This window comes from Lolium perenne, chromosome 4 (assembly GCF_019359855.2).
Source record: "Lolium perenne isolate Kyuss_39 chromosome 4, Kyuss_2.0, whole genome shotgun sequence".
NCBI classification, from domain to species: domain Eukaryota; kingdom Viridiplantae; phylum Streptophyta; class Magnoliopsida; order Poales; family Poaceae; genus Lolium; species Lolium perenne.
This window is the reverse complement of record NC_067247.2, coordinates 281,022,986-281,050,222: the sequence shown is the minus strand read 5'-3', so window position 1 is coordinate 281,050,222 and position 27,237 is coordinate 281,022,986.

Here is a 27,237-nt window from a genome sequence, read left to right as displayed (position 1 = left end):
ACCGTTGCGATATCATGATGCCTTGCCTTCTCAACTTCTCCGCGTGGCACCACTTCCTCGGAAACTGCTGTGGCATTGAATTTCCACTATATCCCCTTTTATTTAACCGCCACGAACAGTTCTCCTCTGCATCCCCTTCGCATTAGCACTCCAAGAGCCCTCCTGCGCCACCATGTCTTCCTCCTCCTCTGCCCCATCGGATCTTGCCAGCCAGTCCTCCACGTCCCGCAAGCCGACGCCGGAGTACAACCCGGCGGAGAACCACGCGGCCAACACCCGCCGCGCCATTGCGGCCGGGGAGGAGTCTAGCCACGACTTCTCCATCTGGTCCGAGGACGACAAGTCCCTGACCGACGGGGAGAGCGACCTCCGCTTCCTCGCCGTTGGGGAAACGGAGGAGGAGAGCGATGACGACAGCTTCTCCTGCGACTTCACCTCTTCCGAGGAGGAGGAGGAGCAGGAAGAGGAGGAGGAGGACGACGACGAGAGCTCCTCCGACGAGCCGCCGGCCAAGCGGTTCTGCCCTTGGCCGGGCAATCTTAGCGACTTCGACAGCGACGAGGACGACGCTGACGAAGAAGATGAAGACAACGAGGGCCCGGTCGGCGGCCATTGGAGCGACGACGAGCCCGCCGGGAGCAGCGCCGATAGCGGCGACGACGGCGACGACGAGAGCAGTGATGGCCCATAGATAGGACCTCTAGAATAGGGCCAGTAGTAGTAGATGGGGCAATGTATCCCCTGGTGTTTCCTTTTGAGAGCAATCAGCTCTTCATGTAAGAAATCTTGCCTATTAATGAAGATCTCTTCCCCAATTTGATTTTGCCGATTTCTTCTTAGTTCAATTTAGCCGATTCCCTCTTCTACTGACCTTGCCGATTCGCCCCCTTTGCCAATGCGTAATAAACCGATAACAACGCATCGGTCCTTCGAAATTCGTCCCTTCCTTCTTCAACTGATGATTTTTTCTAATTCTGGCGGATAATGCAGAATCTTCAGGAAAACCTTGGAATTCTTCCAACCAAAACCAATGGTCCTTTTTAATACTCATCATCTGTGAAGGAGGCTGCAATGAAAAATCAGCCGATGGCATCCCCATCGGCTCTTTCAACAGAGTATCCACTAGGCCTGTTGCCCCCCGAGTCTTACTCGAGCCTGCTGCCCCTCGAGCCTTACTCGGGGTGAGAATGTCAGAGAGAATGCGCCACAGCCGATCCTCTTTCTTCCTCCAACAGCCGATAATCTTCCATTTCAGCTGAACTAGCCCCAAAGATTGGAAATCCTTGACAAAGAGGTTCAGGAACCCGGATCGGCTCGAAGTAGCTGAAGAAGTTTCCATTGTTTTACTCACTCGAGGCAACAGAAGGTACCACCGTTAGCCTGGATCTGGTGGAGACTCGATAAAAATTGCATAAATCCACTAAAGTCGATGGCTGCGCATCGGCTCCCTCTCAATTCTAAAGTCGATGCCCTTGCATCGGCTGTAAAATTTTTTTTTTTTTACTGGCCGATTTTCTCCTATCAGCCCCCAGTATTCATCGCACACATGCACCCCTGCATCTTGTTCATGTACCCCTGCATCTGTTCCCGTATTTAGGTGCCCCCCGAGCCGAATCTGTTAAAGAATGGCAGATATCGGCTCTGTAATTCGCACGTCGGCTCTTGATAGGGTCAAAGGTGAACACAAGCAGAACATGTGGTGAGGCTAATTTTGGCCGATTGCTGGGATCGGCCTCCATAATGATTGGAGCGCTGACTGAAGGTTCCGTAATGTCCCTTCATAGACCTTTGGGGCCGATCACAAGGATCAGCCTCGCCAAGTTGCACGTCGCTTTGCTTCGACTACATGGTCAGGCCAGTGGATAAAACCAGCTTAACCCTTCCCTTTGTCACATCAATACGCTCGCAATCGTCCAAGTGGAGGCCAGAGAGGGGTTCTTGGCTCGCTGCTTCCCATGCGTTCATGCCACCGTTGAAACTTCGGCTGAGTCGTCGCCTTGGACGACCTCTACCTCATCTCCATCCCATCAGATTATGCATTGGTGCATCGTGGAGGGAATACAGCAGTTGGCGTGGATCCAATCTCTTCCCAGCAGCACAGCATAACCGCTCGTGCTATCGACGATGAAGAACGTTGTAGGGATAGTTTTCCTTCCTACGGTCAGATCCACGTTCAGAACTCCTTGTGCCTCAGACGCTTGGCCGTTGAAATCGCTCAATGTTACGTTGGTCTTGATTAGATCCGAGCTAGAGCGTCCTAGCCGACGTAGCATAGAGTACGGCATGATGTTAACTGCCGCTCCGGTGTCCACCAACAACTAAATCACAGGCCTCCCATCGATATATCCTCGTAAGTATAGGGCCTTCGATGCCCGTAGCTCTTATCTCGTGGCTTCTCAAAGATAACCGGCCGTGGGCATGATCAAGTTGTGCCACGGATGTCTCATCTAACCCTGGGGCACCGAACTCTGAAGGGAGGATGAACACCTTGTTCGTTTCCGATGTTTCATCATCGGCTCTCCTTTGTTTGGGGCGCCACTCCATTTTCCGTGGACGACCCTCTTCATCCAGGGCTCGCTGAACCTTCGCAGCCAGATCAGGCCGTGCCTTCCTTAGCGTATGCAGGTATTACCTTTCGGCTTCCTCCAGGCCGCGCAAACGTTGAACCCTGCGCTTTTGTGAACGGCTGAGTCCGTCAGGGCACCACCTTGGACGGTGGCACCTGTCTTCTTCTTCTTCTAGTCCTTCGTCTTCGGAATCCTCAAGATCTGCCCAACGAAGTGACTCAGCACGTTTGCTTGGTGGTGGGAGAGGCCCTAAGCGCTCAAACACAGACACGTTGGCTGCCTCCTTCTTCTTCTTGTTGCATTACGGGCAATTGCCGATTGTGGGCAATCGGCTCATTCCCTGAATCCCAGCGATGTCTGAAGAAAGGGCAGTCCCAAGAACGGCGTTGTCATCTTGCTCCCTTGATGTGGCCGTGGCACGGCGCTCGTGCTCCTCCTCATCGCGATCCTGCCGACGATGTCTTCTGGCTTCTCTAGCCAGACGATCTCCTTCATCATCATAGTTGGACCGTCGGCGTTGGTCATACTGTCTCACATATTTGTTGAGGAGGTGATCAGAGAGAGGTCGTTGATATCTTATGTTCTTCACTTCTCCCTCTGTAACGTAGCGCTTGCCATCATGATGGAGCCGATCGCGTGGAGCGGCCTCCTCTCGTATCCTTGCTATGAGAGCAGCTGCCCTCATCTCCACCTTTGCTGAGTGGTTCCCGTGTCCTACCATGTTGATGCCGAACGTGGGACCTGGTGGCAACTCTCGGGGTAGATGACTTCTACCATGTTAACGGCGGGGAAGGGCTGGGTGTCTACCTTCATGGCGTACTGGTTGAAAATTAAACGCCCCTTCTCTATCGCCGCTTGGATGTGCTGACGCCACACCCTGCAGTCGTTGGTGGCATGGGAAAGCGAGTTGTGGAACTTGCAGTATGGCTTTCCGTTTAGCTCTTGCGCCGTAGGGAACTTGAGACCTTCAGGAATCGTCAACTGTTTCTCCTTGAGCAGGAGGTCGAAGATTTGTTCAGTCTTGGTCACGTCAAAATCAAATCCCCCGGGCGGCCCCGGTGGCTTTACCCATTTGCGGGACACGGGGTTCCTCCCGAGTCCATTCAGCCACTTGCTACTTCTTGGTCTCCCGCAGCACTTCACCTTCCTCTGTATCGACCATGACTACGCACGCTTGAACTTGTCTTGGTACAGGTCCGGTGGCGCCGTTCATATGCCGATAGTTTCTGAACCATGTGCGCCAACGAGGGATAATCTGCTTGGGAGGCCATGTCCTTGAGCTGTGTTGCAAGGCCAGCTACTGCCAACTCGATCGCTTCCTTTTCGCTTATACGAACCGAATAACATCGGTTCCTAAGATTCCTGAAGCGCCGGATGTACTCTGTCACCGTTTCTCCGCGCTTCGACGTAGTTGTGCTAGATCGGCAATGCTAGACTCGGAAGCTTCGAATGATATTGCATATGGAACTGTTCTTCCAATTGCTTCCAAGACTGGATGGAGTTTCTTGGCAAAGAGGTATACCATCCAAAAGCCGATCCTGTGAGGGACCGTGAAAAGAACCTCACACGTAGCTGATCCGACACCGGCCGGTCCTAGTTGCGCCAAATATCGGCCGATGTGCTCGATGGAGCTGGAGCCATCTGATCCACTGAATTTGGAGAAGTCGGGGAGCCGATATTTAGGTGGCAGCGGGATCATCTCGTACTCGTCGAGTACGGCTTGGAATAGCCGATTGCCCTCCTTTTCGGCATAATGCCGAACTGGTCTCTCAGTATGGTACTGATCTGATCCGCCGTGCTGGCTGCAGGAGATGCACTCTGAAGATTCGCCGGGGTGGCGTACTTAGCCAGCCATGTTTGCTTTTCCAGCTCGAGCCAACCGCAGGAGCTGGGCTCGAGTTTCGTCGGGGTGGCGTACTTAGTTAGCCACGTGCGCTTCTCAAGCTCGTCGCCGACGTCCCTCCTGTCTGCGCCGGAGTCCCCGACGTTGTGGCCTGGTTTGAGAGTGCCCAGTTGCCACAACTGCACATACGTGCACGCGTATCCTTGAGGGATCTCCTTAGGCGCCTCAGCCAAGAACCGGTAGTCACTAGGGTCACCACCGATCTTGTAGACGACGAATGCCGGTGTAGCCGCACTTCAGTGGTGCTGCCAACGCATATGGCAGCGGTGGACGGGACTGGAGTGGCAACTCTCCTTGGTGCGTCCCGAGAGCTGGTCCCGACGGCGAGTACCGGTGGCTCATGATCTCTGGATCACGCGCGAAGCGAGACGCTCCAACACGTTGACCAAGTTTTCAGAGTGGCGGTGTAGCGAGTGAGCCACCAAGTAGTTGATCTCTGCCGCAGGGCCCCGGTGCGTTCCTCCGACGGGCAGAGAGATCTATCCCATCGAGTGCACCTTGTGGTGAGAACCCCTTCCATCTGATGCCATGGGTACGGGTTCTCTGAAAAGAGCCGATGAGGTCGGCTTCGAGGGTGGCCTTGATCTCGTCATGTTTCTTCTTGAGCTCAGCAGGCAGCTCCTCGTAGGTGACTGGCGTGCCGTCCGCCGCCATCTCAGATGTAGATGGCGATGTGGTTGATGTAGATGATAGTCCCACCGGGCGTGCCAGAATGTGTTGATCGCCAAAACCCACCGGCGGGCAGCGGCCTGTCAACACGGTAGAGCCGGGAAGAGCCTAGAGCTGCGGCTGGCTGAGACCCCTCCGAGCGACGGCCCGCAATGCTCTTCTGGTCACACGCGGCGATGCGAAGTGCAAGAGCGTGCCACCTGACCTATACCTGGTCAGGAAGGTGATGGGGATGCCTCGCTTAGTTCCTGCATGGCATACACGTAAACATTAAATACGAGCCTCGATCGGCTCTCAGGTTATCCTGTGAATCGGCTCAAAGAGCCGATCCACCCATGATCCGTACGGGGTGCACGAATACTTGGTGATCCTGCTTGATCAAGATGAAGCTAATTAGATCTACGACGATTTAGGGTTTTCACCGCATAATCGGATCATCCTACTCCAGGTTGGGCCTCGCGGCCACGCACGGTGCTCATAAGCCGATCCTAAACAAGGCCAAAGAACCAACAATGAAGTTGATCCGCGGAACATCCTGTTTAGGACTTGCGAACGCCACCCTACGTGCCACTGGATCCTCCCCCCCTTTGTAAGGCCTAACTATTGCAGATATTAAACTAATCCTTGTAGAAACAAGGAGCAATCGTAACGGATCAGATCTACTAAATAAAGAACAAGCAGGGTGCCGCCCCCACACCTGAGATAGGCGTGAGGGCGGCTAGACATGCAAGGGTTGCACTACGTAAGCATGTTTATACGAAGAGCTATGCTAACCCTAACACATCTATGATAACTACGTTGCGCGCCATCAAAGACGCTTCAGTACGCGCAACGCATGAACAACGTGGAGCTTGTGCTGCCTAGATCGCAAGATGCGATCTAGGCAGCATGTCGCTTACCTGATTGAAACCCTCGAGACGAAGGAGTTGGCGATGCGCCGAGATTGGTTTGTTTTGGGGTGAACGTTGTGTTGTTGTTTATTCCATAAACCCTAGATACATATTTATAGTCCAGCGGACTTTCTAATTCGGACGTGCACCTAACCGTGCACGAGTAAAACTCTAACTTTTAATCTAAAGATACGATCTACTATATTACAGATACAATGGGCAATTCAGCCCAATTTCGTGTATAAGGCCAATTCTTGTTTTTCCCTTCCATGTATATCTTCAAGTCTTTCTCAATCGTGGCCCACCTCTGACTCGGTCAAATTCTGGTGATAACAGCTTGACTTCATAAGATAGAGTTTAGGGGCTAGGGGGTAGATACATGCTTTGCCTAGGTTTGAATATGTGCAAACCTTGTTTATCAACTTGAATGCTTACTATATGACATAAGAAGACTATATGCTTTTGTTTTTCATTTTTCTGATTTTTTTTAAATTTTTTATGCCCATTTGAATCTTTTGGTCAAATCATAGGTGTAATTTGACATAGATTTAAACAAGTTTAAAATATGAAAATGAAAAGGTGGTAAGCATGGATCCTTCTTATATTATTAGTCACTCTAAAATGAAGCTTTTGGGAGGTTTTTGAAATTTCCATGTTTGAAACCCAAAACCACTTCTCTTCATGCTGTTGACTTCATAAGATAGAGTTTAGGGGTTAGTGGTGTAGATACATGATTTGTCTTTTGTTTGAATATGTGTCTAGACCTTGTTTATCAACTTTAATGCTTACTGTATGACATAAGAAAACTTTGTGCTTTAATTTGGTTTTAAATTTTTCTAATTTTTTTTGAATTTTGACGCACATTTTGAATCTTGGTCAAATCCTAGGTTTGACCAAGATTTAAACAAGTATAAAACATGAAAATGAAAAGGTAAGCATGCATCGATCCTTTTTAGTCACTCCAAAGTGAAGCTTTTGGGAAGTTTTTGAAATTTCCATGTTTGAAACCCAAAACGACTTCTCTTCGTGCTTGATCGATACGTCAGAAGACAAAGTTTACGGTTAGGGGTAGATATATGATCGATTTCTCTGGTTTGAATATGTCTAGACCATGTTTATCAACTTGAGTGCTTAGTACATGACATAAGAAGGCTATATATGTGCTTTGTTTTTTTTTTGAATTTTTATGCCCATTTGAATCTTGGTCAAATCCTAAGTTTGACCAAGATTTGAACAAGTTTAAAACATGAAAATGAAAATGAAAAGGCTAAGCCTGGATCCTTCTTAGTCACTCTAAAATGAAGCTTTTGGGAAGTTTTTGAAATTTCCATGTTTGAAACCCAAAACGATTTCTCTTCGTGCTTGATCGACACTTCAGAAGACAAAGTTTAGGGTTAGGGGTAGATATATGATCGATTTCTCTGGTTTGAATATGTCTAGACCATGTTTATCAACTTGAGTGCTTACTATATGACATAAGAAGGCTATATATGTGCTTTGGTTTTTCATTTTTTTTTGAATTTTTATGCCCATTTGAATCTTGGTCAAATCCTAAGTTTGACCAAGATTTGAACAAGTTTAAAACATGAAAATGAAAAGGGTAAGCCTGGATCCTTCTTAGTCACTCTAAAATGAAGCTTTTGGGAGGTTTTTGAAATTTCCATGTTTGAAACCCAAATTAAACCACTTCTCTTCATGCTTGACTTTACAAGACATAGTTTATGGTTAGGGGGTAGATACATGATTCGTCTGTTTTAAATATTTCTAGACCTTGTTTATCAACTCGAATGTCTTACTATATGACATAAGAAGACCATGCGCTTTTTTTTGAATTCTTATGCCCATTTGAATCTCTTGGTCAAATCCTAGCTAGGTTTGACCAAGATTTAAACAAGTTTAACACATGAAAATGAAAAGGTAAGCTTGTATCCTTCTTAGTCACTCTAAAATGAAGCTTTTGGGAGGTTTTTGAAATTTCCATGTTTGAAACACAAAACCACTTCTCTTCATGCTTGACTTCATAAGACAGAGTTTAGGGTTAGGGGGTAGATACATGATTTGTCTTGTTTGAATATGTTTAGACCTTGTTTATCAACTTGAATGCTTACTATATATATATGACATGGGAATACTATGTGCTTTGGTTTTCATTTTTTTGATTTTTTTTTGATTTTGATGCACATTTGAATCTTTGTCAAATCCTAGGTTTGACCAAGATTTAAACAAGTATAAAACATGAAAATGAAAAGGGGAAGCATGTATCCTTCTTATAGTCACTCTAAAATGAAATTTTTGGGATGTTCTTGAAATTTTCATGTTTGAAACCCAAAACCACTTCTCTTCATGCTTGACTTCATAAGATAGAGTTTAGGGGCTAGAGGGTAGATACATGCTTTGCCTAGGTTTGAATATGTGCAAACCTTGTGTAACACCCCAAATTTCAATAAAAAGAAAGTAGAGAATTCCAGAAAAGCAAAATTTCAAACCAACAAAAACCTTTCTTTTGCATATAGTACCATGCATAGGACTTGTGCATTTGAGTGATATGCCATGATGATTGCTTTTACTTGTATTTGATATGCTCTAAAACCCTAGTGAGATCATGTGAAGATCACCAACCAAATAAATCAAAGAGGAAGAAATTCCATAAATTGCAAAACCCTACAAACCCTCACATATGCTCTATGGCATTTTTATAAATCTTGACCCTAGACCTATTTGGTCTTCACCATTAGTTGGATAATGTTATTAAACACTTATTACAACTTTTGGAACCAAGGTTGCACAATTCAAATGAAATTCAAACACAATTCCCACTCACATATGATAATGGCCAAATCTGCCAAATTTAGTCTGGTCACCACTTTGAGCCCCTGCAAATCAATTTTCCCAAACCAATTCTTACTAACTCTTTGCACCATTTCAAAGTCAACATCAAGGTGAACAACTTTGATGAAAATCACCCTGCCAAATTCATCTTTGATCAATAGCTATGCTCATCCAAAGTTGCAACATTTCAACAAGTGGAACAATCTCACACTTGTCAATTTTTGAAATTCTTGAATTCTACTTTTTCCACCACCACCTCAAATCACCTCTGGTCATTTACAACTAATATCAACACTCACATTTCAAAAACATTCACCTTTTGAATTATTTCAAATTTGGAGAATTATGCAAATTGCAAAATATGGCACTATTTGACACTATTGGAAATAGTGTTCTTTACACACCAAACCTACACTACACTACCCCAAATGGTTCCCCTGCCCCCTTTCACCCTGAATGGCAACATTGAAACCCTAGGGAGAGAGAGAACAAGCAAGACATGGCCATGCCGGCCCATGCCGGCCATGTTCTTCTCCCCCTCTCATCCTTGCTCGCCACCCCTGGCCCTGGCGCCCACACTCGCCACCGCACACTCCTACACCACCCTAGCCAAGCCACGGTCGAGCACGACGCCGACCATCACCGGAGATCGCGCGCCAAGACCAGCCCTGGATGCCGCTCGCGTCGCGCATGGACGCCACTGGCCACGCGCCGTTCCACCGCCTCGCACTCGCCCTGGACCCCCTGTGCACACGTTGAGCACCGCAGTGACACCGCGACGCCGCCAGACACGCGCCCAGCCCCAACCCGTGACCGCCGGCGCCGGAGACGACAACCTGTTCCCGTACGCGCCGCGGCCGTCGTGGAAGCAATGCGACCCAACCAAGCCTCCCCCGACAGCGCTGTCGCCGCCAAACGCATCGCCTGGACACGTAGAGCATCGCCATGACCACGCCTAGCTCGACCAGCCGCCGGAGGAGCCGCGCCATGGTCGACCTTGCCACTGCCCCGCACCCCTTGCTCAATCCTATAAATAGAGCGTTCCCTGGAAGCAACTGAGCACACCACCTCACTCCCCACCCTTCACCACTTCGCCTCGCACCGTTAGCCACCTCGATCGTCGCCGGAGCAAGGCCAATTGCAAGATCGGAGCCGCGGAAGCCCTGGAGAAATCACCATTGATCCAGGCCGCCTCGAGCTCCGCCACTGCTACTAGCTGCTTCGCCATCGTCCACATCTACCTCGCGCACACTGCCATACCTTGCTGGAGCCGCGGTGAGCTCTCCGACCCCCTACCCTCGCCGCCAACCTCCCTGTCTCTCGCCGGAGAAGACGACGCACCAGCGCCGTCCGATCCCCTTCTAATCCTACGCCCCACATTAAAACGTACCGATTCGGGTTAGATGAGCCGCTGACAGGCGGACCCCACCCTGTCAGGCAGCCCACGCGTCCGTGGACCGTGGTGGGCTGGCTCGGGCCGTTTTCAAATCGTTTGGCCCAACTAGTTTTCCCGCCGGCCTGTTAATTTCAAAACCAGTTTAATTAATTACAAATCCATTTGAATACTGCCTCCACTTTGAAATTCAACCATTTGAAATTGGCTAAACCAAATTTAGTGAATTTTATATTGTTAGAAAGCCACTGAAATTCTCTACAACATGCCACTGGCCTCATGGTCAAATTCTTTGTAGAATTAATGTGACAAAAATAACAAGGCAGGGACTTTTCCCTATTCAAATAATTCTTAAAAATCAACCAAAATAGATATTAAGTCAATTCCAACTCTAATAGCTCACATTTGACTTACACTAATTGTTTATGCAATAAAATGGTGTGGTCACTTTGCATGATCATGCCATGGTTTAATGAATGGATATTTTGACTAGTTTAACTAGTTGATATTGTCCAAAACTATTAAAGTTAATTTGTGTGAAGTCTTACACTTCACTTAAACTTGTCTCACATGGATTCATGGGATGTTTGGACCCCTGGTCCCAAACTCTCTTATATGAATTACTTGAGATTTAAATCAAAGGTAGTGTTATTTAAATGGTATGAGGTGATCCACCTCATTTAAACCATTTTCCCAAATGATGATGATGAACAATTGACTTAGGACAATATGAGTTCATCCATGATTGTTGGAGGAATTAAATCTTAAGAAGATTTCAATGAGAGGAAATTATTTCTCAAGAACCCTATGGAAACTATCATTTACATATGGAATACAAACTCTATTTAAACCCCACAACCCATGCACCCTAGTTTATTTATTTTGTGTGCATAGAGTAGTATGTGTGTTTATTTGTGATGTGTGGAATAGCCATTGAATTAGTGAGTAATTATACTCGTATTCAAATTTAGACGGTAGCACCGGAGAGTACGCCGAAGAAGAAGGTTGCTACCAAGAGGAGGAGGAGGAACAGTTTGAGAACTACCAATGCAAGCTAAAATACTATGCAAGCTAACACTGATAGAAACTATCCTATCGCAAGCTATATTCTTGCAAACTGATATTACTGCAAGCTACTACCAATGCAAGCTATTATTCTTGCGAAGTGCAAAGCCCCTTGGGGCAAGGCACCATGTTCTTACCTTTTCTTATATGAACCCATCCCAAGTTTTTTACTTTACAAGTTGTTACTTGTTTTCTAAATGAGTTACTTTTATAGTTAACTTTGGTCAAAGTACAAGTTGAGTCCTAGAGTAGTGAGTTAGTCTTCCCAAAGCAAAGCAAGTTAGCACCCCTCATGAATTAGAGCTAGTGCTAAAGAATTAAAACTTGACTACTCTAGATGGGAACCATGTGAATTTTGAAAGGATTTTTAAACCTTGGAATGAAGATGCATTCCATTGAATGATTTTTGAAGGTGAATATGACCAAGAGAAGATGGTGATTTTTGATAAAACATGATGTTGGTTTGAATGCGATACCTTTCCAATTATCAAGTACCCCCACAATACCTGATTATGGGTAGGGCTTAACTGGAAGTTTATGCGTCTTAGTATGGGTTCCCTCTAAACAAGCGTCATCGGGGTTATGCCGAAAGCTGCCTCTACCACAAAAGAAACGATACGATATGATGCGAAATGAGGTGAATGTTCGGCCCAAGCCCTGTGCAGTTCCCAGGCTGACTGTCTGTCTTCACTGGGAGGCCAAGCTCATGGGGAGAGGTGCTCATACTAGGATTTGTAAGTGAAAGGTTATGGTTGATGATCCGCGTACTGTGTTACGATGATTCGGGGAAATCCCGACGGATGAAATCAAATGTTGTGGCACAAGTGTGCAACCTCTGCAGAGTGTAAACCTATTCGAATAGCCGCGTCCACGGTTACGGACGGTTGGAAAGGCCATACAGTTTCCGATGTCATATCTTTGAAAATGATGTTGAAAAGGATGATGGTGAAATGACTTGTGGTGGATTGAATTGAAATCACCACATGAATGGTGGGAATGACACTAATGTTCCCACTTGAGTTAGTTAGCACTTGAGTAAGCTTTTTCTCAAAACTTTGTGAAATAAAACTAGCGTTAAGCAAATAAACTAGAGCTTAGCAAACCATACTAGAATGTCTAGCACTTACTTTAGTATTAGGTTGCGAGTACTCAACGTACTCACGGCTTTGTCCCTGGCTATTCAAATGGCCAGAGTATGAAGATGAACAAGGAGATGACCAGCAGGACGCCTACGACAACTAAGCGCTTTCCGACGTCAAGCGTTGGCCTGTGGACTAGAGAGTCCTTGTATCTTACGCTTCCGCTATGTTGAACTATGAACTTGTGTTGTTCGTTGATCAATAGATCAACTATTCGTGTAATATGGATCATGTGATTCCAATTTGTAAGACTTATGGTTTGTAATGAATGATGACTGTGATACTTAACTATTATGCCTCGCAACAACAATATTCCTGGGATTGCGATGTATGACATAATAGGCATTCGGACTTAAAAATCCGGGTGTTTACAAGTTGGTATCAGAGCCATTGTTTGACCTTAGAAGACCTTAGTTAGAATGGGCGTTCTGAAAAATTTAACTTTGAAATCAAATAAAAGAAACTATTTGTGAAAATTTACTACACTCTTGTCTTTGAGACTTTGCCAAAATTTGATGAATCATGTCTATCTTGTTGAATCAACTTAAAATTTTGCCACACTTTGCACTCTCTAACTTACTCATCCAATTCTCTTTCAGATGGAGCCGAATGAACCCATCAACACCAAGTTTTATCAGCTTGGAAACGGAGGAAGCTTGATCTTCGAGCATGACCTCGACTCCCTGTCGGATCACCTTGGCCGCCCACACCCCGAGTTTCACGGGATTCAGGTGGACGACCAGCCGGGAGGGGAACTGCAGTGGATTATCACCGCTGACTTGAGGGGCAAGCTGGAACCTCCCACCTCGGAGAGGATCCTTTTCTCTTTCAGGGAAAGCAACTGGCTCGACGGGCTTGCACGTGCTCTTCAGGAAGCACTTGCTCATCTGTGCGGACAGAATGCGGAAGCACTTCGTGAGGAACGCTTTGCGCATCTTGCGAGGCGTAACTCTGACGGAAGACCCATGGATGTGCCACTACACCCCCAGTTGAGGCACCATGTAGATCACTTGGACTTCATGCTCTACCAGACTCAGAGGGACCTCGACGCCTCTCGCGCTTACGCGAACCAGACCCATGCTCACATCACCGAGCAGGGTGAGGCGATCAAGCTACTCAACAACGACCGTAGGAGCCTTCGCCAGCAGCGTGCCAAGAAGGACGCTACGATTCGCCGCCTTCGCGCCCGGATCGCGTCACTTGAGGCCACTGTCAAGGCCCAGGAGGATCAGATTCGTCAGCTGGAGGATGACGATGGAGGCATCGATATTCAGGGAGGAGACGCCTTTCTGAGCGATGACGATGACTTTGAGGAGGATGAGAACACCGAGGAGGAGGACTACGAGTTCCTGGAGGCAGGACCCGACGACTACGTCCCGATCGATATCGATGATGAGGAGTAGTTGCACTAGTTCCACTTATAGTAGGTGTGAGTTGTATCCCGTCCTTTGTATCGTAGCATGAGAATGGTTCTTAAAACCACTGGAGTATGTGTGTAGTTTGTACTATGTGTTGCATGAATGAATGAATGTTATGTTTGTCATGAAAAGATTACAAGTTTTCAAATGCTTTTCAAACTTAACCAAAATGAACCATAGAATGTTCCCTCTTATCTCATAATCTTCTACATCTTCAGATGGCCCCTCCGAATCGCACCAACGACGCGATGCTGCAACTTCTGCAAACCCTGCTTGCCGACCGGGAAACTGAAAGAGCCGAGCGCCAAGCCAACCTCATCGCCTTGCAGAACATCGCCAACCAAGGCCATGGAAATCATGACCACCCCGGATCCAAGCTCAAGAACTTCCAAAACACCAACCCTCTGGTGTTTAGCAAGACCGAGGAGCCCCTCGACGCCGACGATTGGCTCCAGACTATGGAGAACAATCTGGAGGTAGCTGGAGTGGAAGCCAACGAGAAGGTGTTGTTCGCCACTCACTATCTCGCTGGACCAGCTCGCGCTTGGTGGACAAGCACCCGTGCCATGAACGGAGGTCAATTCATGACTTGGGAGGATTTCAAACTCAAGTTCAGCAAGTACCATGTACCCCCGGGTCTTATCAAGAAGATGAGGGATGAATTCCGTGAGCTGAAACAAGGTCGCATGACGGTGGTTGAATACCGCGACAAGTTTCTCACCTTGTCAAGGTATGCCCCTGATGAGACCGACACCGTTGAGAAGAGGAAGGAGAGATTCCTGAACGGACTGCATGATGAGATGCAGACTGTCCTCGTCAACATCCCCTTCGCCGACCTCGAAGCCCTTGTTGACTCCGCCATCCAGATGGAGGGCAAGTTGAACCAAGCAAATGAGAACCGCAAGCGCCGCATGGCAAGTCAGAGTGGATCAAGCCACCCCCAGAAGTTTCGCCCTAGCTCAAGCGGAGGTTTCCCTCCGAGAAACAACAAACCCCCGATGCAGAACTCTCGCCCCGGTTATCAGAACCGGAGTGGAGGAAACTCCAAGCCGGGAGGCTACCACAACAACTACAACAACAACAACAACAACAACTACAACCGCGCTCCACCCCGAGCCCCTAACAACACCAACACCAACACCAACCCCAGAACCGGAAGCAATGCCATTCCCGTTGCGAACAAGCAGGACAAGAGCACTATCACTTGTTACGAGTGTGGTGTAGTGGGACACTACTCCAACGAGTGCCCCAAGCGTCTTGCCAAGCTCGCCGGTAACACCGCTGCACCTGCTCAGCAGCAACGCCGTGTCTCCACCAGCAAGAAGTTCGCCCCCAACCACCCCAACAACCGCAATGGCCGCCTCTACCACATGAACGCTGAAGAAGCCCAGGAAGCACCAGATGTTGTGCTGGGTATGTTTTCTGTCAACCACACCCCTGCTAGAGTGTTGTTTGATTCTGGAGCATCTCATTCCTTTGTCACCGAAGATTTTGCATCAACAAGTAAAATTCAACCCCTCAGTTTGAAGCATGTTATGATAGTTCAAATCCCAGGATCAACCACCAAAGCCAGAAAATTTTGCAAAAATGTGCCTATCAAAATCCATGATGTAGATTTCTTTGCAAATCTAATCATTCTTGGAACCAAAGATTTGGAAGTTGTCCTAGGAATGGACTGGATGTCCAAGCACAATGGATTGATAGACTGCGCCAAGAAAGCCATAACCATGACTAGCAGCACTGGTATCGTAGTTGAGCACGTCTCTGAAAAACTACCCAGGAAATTCACCTGCAACCAAAGTGTATCCAAGCCAACTCTGGATCAAATCAGGGTCGTTTGTCGCTACCCTGATGTGTTTCCGGATGATCTACCCGGTATGCCCCCGGATCGGGATATCGAGTTTATCATCGAGTTAATTCCCGGAACTGGACCCATCGCCCAGAGAGCCTACAGCATGAACGCAACCGAGCTTGTGGAGCTGAAGAAGCAAATAGATGACATGTTAGCCAAAGGTTTGATTAGACCAAGTGCATCCCCCTGGAGATCCCCCGTCTTGTTTGTCGACAAGAAGGATGGTGCAAATCGTTTATGCACGGACTATCGTAAGCTTAACGATGTCACCATAAAAAACAAATACCCCTTACCCAAGATAGAAGACTTGTTTGACCAACTCACCGGATCCCGAGTTTTCTCCAAGATTGATCTTAGAACTGGATACCACCAACTGAAGATCCGAGCCACCGACATTCCAAAAACTGCCTTTACCACCAGATATGGGTTGTATGAGTACAACGTCATGTCGTTTGGACTGACCAATGCCCCCGCTTATTTCATGAACCTCATGAATAAGATCTTCATGAACTTTTTGGACAAGTTTGTCGTTGTGTTCATCGACGACATCCTCGTCTACTCCAAGTCCGAAGAGGAACATGAACAGCATTTGGAGATTGTTCTAGAAACCCTTAGACAGCACAAGTTGTATGCCAAGTTTAGCAAGTGCGAGTTTTGGCTGGAAGAAGTTGGATTCCTCGGACACATCTTGTCTGCAGGAGGAATTGCCGTAGATCCCACCAAAATCAAAACTGTTATGGAATGGAAAGCCCCAACCACACCAACCGAGGTCCGCGCTTTTCTTGGATTAGCCGGATATTACCGCAGATTTGTAGAAGGATTTTCGAGCATCGCTCGACCAATGACCCAACTGCTGAAAAAGGATAGAAAGTTTGAGTGGACCGACAAATGTGAAGAGAGCTTTCAACAGCTCAAGAGTAGACTGACAACAGCCCCAATCCTGATCATGCCAGATATCGCAAAGCCCTTTGACGTATATTGCGACGCCTCCAAGACTGGACTTGGATGCGTGCTTATGCAAGAAGGCAAGGTTGTGTCCTACCTTTCAAGACAACTCAAGCAACATGAGCAGAATTACCCAACCCATGACCTCGAGCTTGCAGCCGTGGTCTTAGCCCTGAAAGTTTGGCGTCATTACCTCATGGGTAATCGATGCGAGATCTACTCCGACCACAAAAGCCTCAAATATATTTTCACCCAGAAAGAGTTGAACATGAGACAACGCCAATGGATCGAATTGATCAAGGATTACGACATGGAGATTCACTACCACCCCGGCAAGGCCAATGTGGTAGCGGATGCTTTGAGTCGACTGCCGTGCCAGTTGAACTCCATGCTCGCAACCGAACAGCCCAGTTTGCACCAAGAGTTTGAACAGTTCAGACTTGAACTTGTGAGTGAAGGATTCCTAGCCAGCATAGAAATGCAACCCACCTTGGTTGGTCAGATCAAGGAAGCCTAGAAGGACAACGCTAGCATTGACGGAATCAAGAAACAGATAGCCGCAGGAAAAGCCCCCGGATTCACCGTAGACGAAGCGGGAGTGCTTTGGTACAAAGAACGTCTCTGCGTACCATCGGACTCTGACTTGAAACAAGTCATTCTGCAAGAAGCCCATGACACCCTTTATTCAATCCACCCCGGAGGTACCAAGATGTACCAGGACCTGAAAGAACAATTTTGGTGGCACGGAATGAAGAGAGAGATCGGTAGCTATATCGCTAAGTGTGACATCTGTCAGAGAGTCAAGGCAGAACACCAAAGACCCGCCGGACTGTTGCAACCCCTTCAGATTCCAGAATGGAAATGGGACTCAGTAGGAATGGACTTTATCACCGGACTGCCCAAATCCAGCAAAGGCAATGATTCCATATGGGTAGTGGTCGATAGATTGACCAAAGTCGCCCATTTCATCGCCGTCAAAACCACCTATCAAGGCCCCAAGTTAGCTGAACTTTACATCTCCAGAATAGTCGCTCTGCACGGAACCCCCAAATCGATAGTGTCAGATAGAGGATCACAGTTCACCTCAAGGTTCTGGCAGAAAGTGCATGAAGGACTAGGCACCCGCCTAAATTTCAGCACCGCCTATCACCCTCAGACCGACGGACAGACTGAGAGAGTAAACCAGATACTGGAAGACCTGCTTAGAGCATGCGTACTGGAATACGGATCCAAGTGGGAAGACTGCCTACCTTACGCAGAATTCTCTTACAACAATAGTTACCAAGCCAGCCTACAGATGGCCCCCTTTGAAGCCTTGTACGGAAGGAAGTGCCGTACCCCCCTGAACTGGTCAGAAGTCGGAGAAAGCCAAGTTTTCGGCCCTGACGTTCTTCGTGAAGCCGAAGAGAAAGTCCACAAGATCCGCGAGTACCTCAAGACTGCGCAATCCAGACAGAAGAGCTACGCCGACAAGAGACGTCGGGAGATGACCTTTGAGATCGGAGACTTCGTCTATCTCAAAGTATCCCCCTTGAAAGGAATGCAACGTTTCCAACTGAAAGGAAAGCTTGCACCCCGCTATGTCGGACCTTTCCAAGTCCTTAGCCGCCGAGGTGAAGTATCTTATCAACTGGAGTTGCCTGAAGAAATGTCGGCTGTGCACGACGTATTTCACATCTCACTTCTCCGGAAATGCCTCGAAGTCCCTGAGAAGACCGAAGTGTTCAAGAACATCGATCACAGATCGGTGGATATCAACAAAGATCTGACTTACCGCGAAGTGCCGATTCGCATTTTGGAAGAAGCTTACCGAACCACCCGCACCCGAAGCATCAAGTTTCTGAAGATCCAATGGAGCAATCATACCGAGGATGAAGCCACATGGGAACGCGAAGACTTCATGAAGAAGGAATACCCAGATCTCTTTAGTACCTAACTTTCTTTTCGATCTCGGGACGAGATCTTTTGTAAGGGGGAAGGGTTTGTAACACCCCAAATTTCAATAAAAAGAAAGTAGAGAATTCCAGAAAAGCAAAATTTCAAACCAACAAAAACCTTTCTTTTGCATATAGTACCATGCATAGGACTTGTGCATTTGAGTGATATGCCATGATGATTGCTTTTACTTGTATTTGATATGCTCTAAAACCCTAGTGAGATCATGTGAAGATCACCAACCAAATAAATCAAAGAGGAAGAAATTCCATAAATTGCAAAACCCTAAAAACCCTCACATATGCTCTATGGCATTTTTATAAATCTTGACCCTAGACCTATTTGGTCTTCACCATTAGTTGGATAATGTTATTAAACACTTATTACAACTTTTGGAACCAAGGTTGCACAATTCAAATGAAATTCAAACACAATTCCCACTCACATATGATAATGGCCAAATCTGCCAAATTTAGTCTGGTCACCACTTTGAGCCCCTGCAAATCAATTTTCCCAAACCAATTCTTGCTAACTCTTTGCACCATTTCAAAGTCAACATCAAGGTGAACAACTTTGATGAAAATCACCCTGCCAAATTCATCTTTGATCAATAGCTATGCTCATCCAAAGTTGCAACATTTCAACAAGTGGAACAATCTCACACTTGTCAATTTTTGAAATTCTTGAATTCTACTTTTTCCACCACCACCTCAAATCACCTCTGGTCATTTACAACTAATATCAACACTCACATTTCAAAAACATTCACCTTTTGAATTATTTCAAATTTGGAGAATTATGCAAATTGCAAAATATGGCACTATTTGACACTATTGGAAATAGTGTTCTTTACACACCAAACCTACACTACACTACCCCAAATGGTTCCCCTGCCCCCTTTCACCCTGAATGGCAACATTGAAACCCTAGGGAGAGAGAGAGAACAAGCAAGACATGGCCATGCCGGCCCATGCCGGCCATGTTCTTCTCCCCCTCTCATCCTTGCTCGCCACCCCTGGCCCTGGCGCCCACACTCGCCACCGCACACTCCTACACCACCCTAGCCAAGCCACGGTCGAGCACGACGCCGACCATCACCGGAGATCGCGCGCCAAGACCAGCCCTGGATGCCGCTCGCGTCGCGCATGGACGCCACTGGCCACGCGCCGTTCCACCGCCTCGCACTCGCCCTGGACCCCCTGTGCACACGTTGAGCACCGCAGTGACACCGCGACGCCGCCAGACATGCGCCCAGCCCCAACCCGTGACCGCCGGCGCCGGAGATGACAACCTGTTCCCGTACGCGCCGCGGCCGTCGTGGAAGCAATGCGACCCAACCAAGCCTCCCCCGACAGCGCTGTCGCCGCCAAACGCATCGCCTGGACACGTAGAGCATCGCCATGACCACGCCTAGCTCGACCAGCCGCCGGAGGAGCCGCGCCATGGTCGACCTTGCCACTGCCCCGCACCCCTTGCTCAATCCTATAAATAGAGCGTTCCCTGGAAGCAACCCAGGCACACCACCTCACTCCCCACCCTTCACCACTTCGCCTCGCACCGTTAGCCACCTCGATCGTCGCCGGAGCAAGGCCAATTGCAAGATCGGAGCCGCGGAAGCCCTGGAGAAATCACCATTGATCCAGGCCGCCTCGAGCTCCGCCACTGCTACTAGCTGCTTCGCCGTCGTCCACATCTACCTCGCGCACACTGCCATACCTTGCTGGAGCCGCGGTGAGCTCTCCGACCCCCTACCCTTGCCGCCAACCTCCCTGTCTCTCGCCGGAGAAGACGACGCACCAGCGCCGTCCGATCCCCTTCTAATCCTACGCCCCACATTAAAACGTACCGATTCGGGTTAGATGAGCCGCTGACAGGCGGACCCCACCCTGTCAGGCAGCCCGCGTGTCCGTGGACCGTGGTGGGCTGGCTCGGGCCGTTTTCAAATCGTTTGGCCCAACTAGTTTTCCCGCCGGCCTGTTAATTTCAAAACCAGTTTAATTAATTACAAATCCATTTGAATACTGCCTCCACTTTGAAATTCAACCATTTGAAATTGGCTAAACCAAATTTAGTGAATTTTATATTGTTAGAAAGCCACTGAAATTCTCTACAACATGCCACTGGCCTCATGGTCAAATTCTTTGTAGAATTAATGTGACAAAAATAACAAGGCAGGGACTTTTCCCTATTCAAATAATTCTTAAAAATCAACCAAAATAGATATTAAGTCAATTCCAACTCTAATAGCTCACATTTGACTTACACTAATTGTTTATGCAATAAAATGGTGTGGTCACTTTGCATGATCATGCCATGGTTTAATGAATGGATATTTTGACTAGTTTAACTAGTTGATATTGTCCAAAACTATTAAAGTTAATTTGTGTGAAGTCTTACACTTCACTTAAACTTGTCTCACATGGATTCATGGGATGTTTGGACCCCTGGTCCCAAACTCTCTTATATGAATTACTTGAGATTTAAATCAAAGGTAGTGTTATTTAAATGGTATGAGGTGATCCACCTCATTTAAACCATTTTCCCAAATGATGATGATGAACAATTGACTTAGGACAATATGAGTTCATCCATGATTGTTGGAGGAATTAAATCTTAAGAAGATTTCAATGAGAGGAAATTATTTCTCAAGAACCCTATGGAAACTATCATTTACATATGGAATACAAACTCTATTTAAACCCCACAACCCATGCACCCTAGTTTATTTATTTTGTGTGCATAGAGTAGTATGTGTGTTTATTTGTGATGTGTGGAATAGCCATTGAATTAGTGAGTAATTATACTCGTATTCAAATTTAGACGGTAGCACCGGAGAGTACGCCGAAGAAGAAGGTTGCTACCAAGAGGAGGAGGAGGAACAGTTTGAGAACTACCAATGCAAGCTAAAATACTATGCAAGCTAACACTGATAGAAACTATCCTATCGCAAGCTATATTCTTGCAAACTGATATTACTGCAAGCTACTACCAATGCAAGCTATTATTCTTGCGAAGTGCAAAGCCCCTTGGGGCAAGGCACCATGTTCTTACCTTTTCTTATATGAACCCATCCCAAGTTTTTACTTTATGATACGTCTCCGACGTATCGATAATTTCTTATGTTCCATGCCACATTATTGATGTTATCTACATGTTTTATGCACACTTTATGTCATATTCGTGCATTTTCTGGAACTAACCTATTAACAAGATGCCGAAGTGCCGATTCTGCTGTTTTTCTGCTGTTTTTGGTTTCAGAAATCCTAGTAAGGAAATATTCTCGGAATTGGACGAAATCAAAGCCCAGGGGCCTATTTTTCCACGAAGCTTCCAGAAGTCCGAAGGAGAGACGAAGAGGGGCGACGAGGGGGCCACACCCTAGGGCGGCGCGGCCCCCCCTTGGCCGCGCGGCCCTGTGGTGTGGGGCCCCCGTGCCGCCTCTTGACCTGCCCTTCCGCCTACAAATAGCCTCCGTGACGAAACCCCCAGTACCGAGAACCACGATACGGAAAACCTTCCAGAGATGCCGCCGCCGCCGATCCCATCTCGGGGGATCCAGGAGATCGCCTCCGGCACCCTGCCGGAGAGGGGAATCATCTCCCGGAGGACTCTACGCCGCCATGGTCGCCTCCGGTGTGATGTGTGAGTAGTCTACCCCTGGACTATGGGTCCATAGCAGTAGCTAGATGGTTGTCTTCTCCCCATTGTGCTATCATTGTCGGATCTTGTGAGCTGCCTAACATGATCAAGATCGTCTATCTGTAATTCTATATGTTGCGTTTGTTGGGATCCGATGAATAGAGAATACTTGTTATGTTGATTATCAAAGTTATGCTTATGTGTTGTTTATGATCTTGCATGCTTTCCGTTACTAGTAGATGCTCTGGCCAAGTAGATGCTTGTAACTCCAAGAGGGAGTATTTATGCTCGATAGTGGGTTCATGCCTGCATTGACACCTGGGACAGTGACAGAAAGTTCTAAGGTTGTGTTGTGCTGTTGCCACTAGGGATAAAACATTGATGCTATGTCTAAGGATGTAGTTGTTGATTACATTACGCACCATACTTAATGCAATTGTCTGTTGCTTTGCAACTTAATACTGGAGGGGGTTCGGATGATAACCTGAAGGTGGACTTTTTAGGCATAGATGCAGTTGGATGGCGGTCTATGTACTTTGTCGTAATGCCCAATTAAATCTCACTATACTCATCATGATATGTATGTGCATTGTCATGCTCTCTTTATTTGTCAATTGCCCAACTGTAATTTGTTCACCCAACATGCTGTTTGTCTTATGGGAGAGACACCTCTAGTGAACTGTGGACCCCGGTCCAATTCTCTTTACTGAAATACAATCTACTGCAATACTTGTTTTACTGTTTTCTGCAAACAATCATCTTCCACACAATACGGTTAATCCTTTGTTACAGCAAGCCGGTGAGATTGACAACCTCACTGTTTCGTTGGGGCAAAGTACTTTGGTTGTGTTGTGCAGGTTCCACGTTGGCGCCGGAATCCCTGGTGTTGCGCCGCACTACATCCCGCCGCCATCAACCTTCAACGTGCTTCTTGGCTCCTCCTGGTTCGATAAACCTTGGTTTCTTTCTGAGGGAAAACTTGCTGCTGTGCGCATCATACCTTCCTCTTGGGGTTGCCCAACGAACGTGTGAAATACACGCCATCAAGCACATTTTAAAGGCGCCGTTGCGGGGAGATCAAGACACGCTGCAAGGGGAGTCTCCACTTCTCAATCTCTTTACTTTGTTTTTGTCTTGCTTAGTTTTATTTACTACTTTGTTTGCTGCACTAAATCAAAATACAAAAAAATTAGTTGCTAGTTTTACTTTACTTGCTATCTTGTTTGCTATATCAAAAACACAAAAAAATTAGTTTACTTGCATTTACTTTATCTAGTTTGCTTTATTTACTGTTGCTAAAATGGCCAACTCTGAAAATACTAAGTTGTGTGACTTCACAACCACAAATAATAATGATTTCTTATGCACACCTATTGCTCCACCTGCTACTACAGCAGAATTCTTTGAAATTAAACCTGCTTTACTGAATCTTGTTATGCGAGAGCAATTCTCTGGTGTTAGTTCTGATGATGCTGCTGCCCATCTTAATAATTTTGTTGAATTATGTGAAATGCAAAAATATAAAGATGTAGATGGTGATATTATTAAACTAAAATTGTTCCCTTTCTCATTAAGAGGAAGAGCTAAAGATTGGTTGCTATCTCTGCCTAAGAATAGTATTGATTCATGGACTAAATGCAAGGATGCTTTTATTGGTAGATATTATCCCCCTGCTAAAATTATATCTTTGAGGAGTAGCATAATGAATTTTAAACAATTAGATACTGAACATGTTGCTCAAGCTTGGGAAAGAATGAAATCTCTGGTTAAAAATTGCCCAACCCATGGACTGACTACTTGGATGATCATCCAAACCTTCTATGCAGGACTAAATTTTTCTTCACGGAATTTATTGGATTCAGCTGCTGGAGGTACCTTTATGTCCATCACTCTTGGTGAAGCAACAAAGCTTCTTGATAATATGATGATCAATTACTCTGAATGGCACACGGAAAGAGCTCCACAAGGTAAGAAGGTAAATTCTGTCGAAGAAACCTCTTCCTTGAGTGATAAGATTGATGCTATTATGTCTATGCTTGTGAATGGTAGGCCTAATCTTAATTCTAATAATGTTCCGTTAGCGTCATTAGTTGCTCAAAAAGAATATGTTGATGTGAATTTCATTAAAAATAACAATCACAATGATACTAGGCCATACCCTGCTAATGGTAATTCTTATGGTAGATATGCTTCATCTAATGAAGAAAAGATGCTAGAAATTGAAAGATCCACTAAGAGCTTTATGCAATCACAATATGAGCAAAATAAATTGTTTACTAAAACTATGAATGAGCAATCTACCTTGTTGAAGAATATAGGGAATCAACTTGAAAATTTGAATAGGGAGATCTCGGGGTTACAAACTAAACTTGCTAATGCTGAAACCCGAATCTCATACATGTCTGCATCACAATCTTCTTTAATTAATAAAATGGCTGCTAAACCTGAGGATTTAGATGATAAAATTACTACTACAGCAAATGCCATTCAAGTTAGAATTAATGAGAATATAAGATTAATGGCTGAACTGCGTGCTAGGTGGGATAGAGAAGAAAATGAAAAACTAGCTAAAGAGAAGAATATAGCTAAAGTTTGGACTATTACCACCACTAGTAATGCTAATGCTACACATGTTGCTGCACCTCCTACTAATACTAATAAAAGAATTGGTGTTAGCAATGTTTCCACTTCTAATGCAAAGCGCGAAAAACTGCCTGAAACTGCTAAAACTCATTTGAAACTACTGTGATAAAGCTGCTGAAATTTTTTCCAACATTGGGGATGATGATCCCATTGCTTTAGATTATAATGGTTTGAATTTTGATGATTGCCACATCTCTGAAGTTATAAAGTTCTTGCAAAAACTTGCTAAAAGTCCTAATGCTAGTGCTATAAATTTGGCTTTCACGCATCATATTACAAATGCTCTCATAAAAGCTAGAGAAGAAAAACTAGAGCGTGAAGCCTCTATTCCTAAAAAGCTAGAGGATGGTTGGGAGCCCATCATTAAGATGAAGGTTAAAGATTTTTATTGTAATGCTTTATGTGATCTTGGTGCAAGTATTTCTGTTATGCCTAAGAAAATTTATAATATGCTTGACTTGCCACCGCTGAAAAATTGTTATTTGGATGTTAATCTTGCTGATCATTCTACAAAGAAACCTTTGGGTAAAGTTGATAATGTTCGCATTACCATTAACAATAACCTTGTTCCCGTTGATTTTGTTGTCTTGGATATTGAATGCAATGCATCTTGTCCCATTATATTGGGAAGACCTTTTCTTCGAACTGTTGGTGCTATTATTGATATGAAGGAAGGTAATATAAAATATCAATTTCCTCTCAAGAAAGGTATGGAACACTTCCCTAGAAAGAGAATGAAGTACCCTTTTGATTCTATTATGAGAACAAATTATGATGTTGACACTTCGTCTCTTGATAATACTTGATGCACACTTTCTGCGCCTAGCTGAAAGGCGTTAAAGAAAAGCGCTTATGGGAGACAACCCATGTTTTTACCTACAGTACTTTGTTTTTATTTTGTGTCTTGGAAGTTGTTTACTACTGTAGCAACCTCTCCTTATCTTAGTTTTGTGTTTTGTTGTGCCAAGTTAAGCCGTTGATAGAAAAGTAAGTACTAGATTTGGATTACTGCACAGTTCCAGATTTCTTTGCTGTCACGAATCTGGGTCCACCTCGCTGTAGGTAACTCAGAAAATTAAGCCAATTTACGTGCATGATCCTCAGATATGTACGCAACTTTCATTCAATTTGAGCATTTTCATCTGAGCAAGTCTGGTGCCATTTTAAAATTCGTCAATACGAACTGTTCTGTTTTGACAGATTCTGCCTTTTATTTCGCATTGCCTCTTTTGCTATGTTGGATGAATTTCTTTGATCCACTAATGTCCAGTAGCATTATGCAATGTCCAGAAGTGTTAAGAATGATTGTGTCACCTCTGAATATGTCAATTTATATTGTGCACTAACCCTCTAATGAGTTGTTTCGAGTTTGGTGTGGAGGAAGTTTTCAAGGATCAAGAGAGGAGTATGATGCAACATGATCAAGGAGAGTGAAAGCTCTAAGCTTGGGGATGCCCCGGTGGTTCACCCCTGCATATATCAAGAAGACTCAAGCGTCTAAGCTTGGGGATGCCCAAGGCATCCCCTTCTTCATCGACAACATTATCAGGTTCCTCCCCTGAAACTATATTTTTATTCCATCACATCTTATGTGCTTTTTCTTGGAGCGTCGGTTTGTTTTTGTTTTTTGTTTTGTTTGAATAAAATGGATCCTAGCATTCACTTTATGGGAGAGAGACACGCTCCGCTGTAGCATATGGACAAGTATGTCCTTGGTTTCTACTCATAGTATTCATGGCGAAGTTTCTCCTTCGTTAAATTGTTATATGGTTGGAATTGGAAAATGATACATGTAGTAATTGCTATTAATGTCTTGGGTAATGTGATACTTGGCAATTGTTGTGCTCATGTTTAAGCTCTTGCATCATATGCTTTGCACCCATTAATGAAGAAATACATAGAGCATGCTAAAATTTGGTTTGCATATTTGGTTTCTCTAAGGTCTAGATAATTTCTAGTATTGAGTTTGAACAACAAGGAAGACGGTGTAGAGTCTTATAATGTTTTCAATATGTCTTTTATGTGAGTTTTGCTGCACCGGTTCATCCTTGTGTTTGTTTCAAATAAGCCTTGCTAGCCTAAACCTTGTATCGAGAGGGAATACTTCTCATGCATCCAAAATACTTGAGCCAACCACTATGCCATTTGTGTCCACCATACCTACCTACTACATGGTATTTTCCGCCATTCCAAAGTAAATTGCTTGAGTGCTACCTTTAAAATTCCATCATCACCTTTGCAATATATAGCTCATGGGACAAATAGCTTAAAAACTATTGTGGTATTGAATATGTAATTATGCACTTTATCTCTTATTAAGTTGCTTGTTGTGCGATAACCATGTTTACTG